Here is a 3,461-nt window from a genome sequence, read left to right as displayed (position 1 = left end):
ACTATGTTATAGCAAATTGTCACGAACCTTATCATCATTCCCCAAAAAACATTGTACTAGTTCATATAATTACTCCCCACACACCGCCCAATTTTTTTTTTTTTAAAGTAATATTATACCATAACTAGAAAGAAAAATGATTTTGTATGAAGATGCTGACTATTTTAATATGAATTATAAATGAGAGAGAATGGTTACAAAATATTAAACAGCGTAGACAATAATTAGAGTTTTCAAATAGTTTTACTGATAGCTAAGTGTGAGTTATAAATTAGAAATTAACTATTATAATAGGAGACTAAAATATTGAGTGGGCTATGATTAGCCACTCTATTTAAGGCCACTGGAGCCCTCTAAATTCCTAAAAATGAAAAATAGGTCAAATTAATCCACCATAGAAAATCACTTTTTGATTCCTCTCCCATACATAATGTGCCGTTGACAACTTTTATAAAGTTTTGTGTCTCCCTTGTTTTATCTATATCTCTCTATCTTCTTTTTTTGTATTATAAATTGTAATAAAATCGAAGTAGATTCGTTTTTTTAATAGCCATTATTTGTTTTCTAATATTTTTTATACAAATAGTAGAGTATACAAAACAATTTGCACCTCAGATATATAAATAATGGGTTTTTATAACAAACATAGTATGTTTAAATATTGATATAGAAAGAACTAAGACAATATTTGGATCGAAAAAAAAATAAGACAATATATATACGTTGTTGATAATTATATGTTAAAACAATTGATAACAATTATATTCCTAAGTTATGGTAATAATTCCATACTAAGGTTAAAGCTATTTATTTCAAAAAAAAGAAAAAAAAAGTTAAAGATATTTATTTTGTTATGACCATAAATAAATTTTTTATAATTGTAGCATTGTGGTAGAAAATGTTAGAATTAATTGAAATTTAATATCATCTTTAATGTAGTCCATGTGCATTATCTCCTATTTTATCTTTTAGGCCTATTATTTTACTAGACCAATTAATATTAAGTAAACGATAATTCCTAAATTATGTAAAAGACAATTTCCTAATAAATACCTTGATGGAGGTGTTTATAAAAAGATAAAACATTAGAGATTGATTCTCACTCTATCTGTATTAAGGTATTCTTTTCGCCTCATCAAGAAATCTAGCTAAGTTCAAAAGGAAATGGAAGAGAGAGAAACATAATCCCTCAAAATATCATTATCATGGATCAAGGTTGTAAAATAATGTGTATATATTATTCTAATTATGTTATTGTGAAAATCATCCAATTCAAAGATTTTAGCATTTTATTTTAGATTTTAGTGTATAACCATGAAGTTAAAACTAACACAAAAACCAATATGATATTTTGTGTAGGGATGTTCAAAAATCCAGTAACCCGACCAACCCGGACTACCCAACTCAAACCGAGGTTGGTTGGTTAAATTTTTTTAAAATATTAAATTCAGGTTGGGTCTCGAGTTACCCCGTTTTAGGGTCGGATCGTTCCGACTTGACCCGAATATATATATATATATATATATATATTATATATATTATACAATAAATAAATATAATAATGAAACAAACATAAAACCGACACAGACTGAGACACGAGACGGGCAGACCGGGCTATTAATGATCGTGTAGCTTTTGGCAAGCGATCGTATACATCGAGTACGATCGATATAGCATTGGTAGATGCGTATAGCATTTTGTTACTCAGCGATCGTGTGAGCCGAGCTCAGTGATCGTGTAGCATTTGGTAAGCGATCATAATAACATTAGTAGACGATTGTATAGCATTGGTAGGTGATCGTGTAAACATTGCCATTTGGTAAAGCAAGCGATCGTGTCTCAGAACCGGTGACCCAATCCGGCCCAACCCGAAAAATTTGGGTTGGGTTGACCCTCCAAAAATGAACTAATAGGATTCATTTTTAGCCAACCCGAATTTTCGGGTTGGTCCACAAAATTCTCCCAACCCGGACTATGTACACCTCTAATTTTGTGCGATAAAGACAATAATAATAATAAAAATAATTTTATTATTATTATTATTGTTATTATTTTGTATTCAATTAAAATAAAACGTCTTTACGTTCTTTTCATCTCATTATCGCTAATAACACATTTGGATCGTGGGTATTAGATTTAAACATCTAGAATAATACATGTCTATATTAGATATGTAGAATGATTAATATCTAAAAATTAAATATATTTTATAAGGTATTGTTATTGAAATTTTTAAATAGCATATGAACTAATCCAATAAACGAAAAACGAAAAATCAAATCGATGAGAATGAGTGAGGCCGTAAGGAATTCCACTAGTGTGAGGAGGAAAATATGTTGGATTTGGGTTGAGCCTTGCATATGCTTATGGGAATCATATGGGAATGGTGCCCAAATTTCAAAATATAGGATTGATATGAAATTTCATTTTTCTTTTTGTTTAAGGGAAGAGCAGTTAGGACTTTGGAACTAAAGGAAGAGAGATGCAAAAAGAAAATTGCATTTATTATCGAAAAAAAAAAACCAGAAAGTTAAAAATAAAATGAGCTCAATGATAATTAACATGTCTTAAAAGTGGGAGATTGGAAACCTATCTCCTTAGTTGTTGTATAAAAAACAAACCAAGAGAGTTGCCCCTAAAATGACTAATCATATCAAATTAATTTAATTTATAATGGAGTTATTATAATATTAAATAATTAAATAAAATTATAAATGACAACATACAAAATCTATATACTATATGAAAAAGGTGTCATGAAGGAAGGTTTTTTATCTCCTCATTTTGCCTCTACTTTTCTTTAATAAATCTTTATTTCATTTGATTTGAATGGGACACGACTCTTCGAATGTAGTGTATATTGAATCTAAGTGCTATTGATGTCAATAGGATGTAACATTTTAAGGTGAGTTATTATTCTTTGAATGTATATGTCTGATGAGTCCAATAAATACAATTGATATAATGAGTTGTCATTGTTTAGATGAAGATGATTACATATCAAATTTTTGTACATTATTATATTTATGAAGTGAGATGCATCTATTAAAAAAGTAGTAATAATAATAATAAACAAGTTTGTTTACCATCTTAAAAAATGACTATAAAAAAACTTTATAGAGAGAAAATTTTGAAGGTAAAATAAATTTAAGAATAAAAAAATATAGTAGGAAGATATAATAATTGAGTTTTCAAATTCCTTTATAAAATTGTAAAAGAATAGTTTAGAAAATGTTGACACAACAAATTTATAGAGAAAAATAAATATTCTGGAAAAAAAATTAAAATTTTCAAAAATAAAGGAGAAACCAGAGAGGGATAAACTCAAGGAATAAATATTCTAGAAAAAAAAAATACACGTAATTAAAGAAAAAAATTGATAAAAAAGACTAGAAAAAAAAAGTAAGATTGATTTTTTTAAAAAAAAAGTTTGCCCAAATCGAGTATAGCTTAATTATTTT

This window comes from Benincasa hispida, chromosome 6, assembly GCF_009727055.1.
Source record: "Benincasa hispida cultivar B227 chromosome 6, ASM972705v1, whole genome shotgun sequence".
NCBI classification, from domain to species: Eukaryota; Viridiplantae; Streptophyta; class Magnoliopsida; order Cucurbitales; family Cucurbitaceae; genus Benincasa; species Benincasa hispida.
This window is presented reverse-complemented; position numbering follows the sequence as displayed.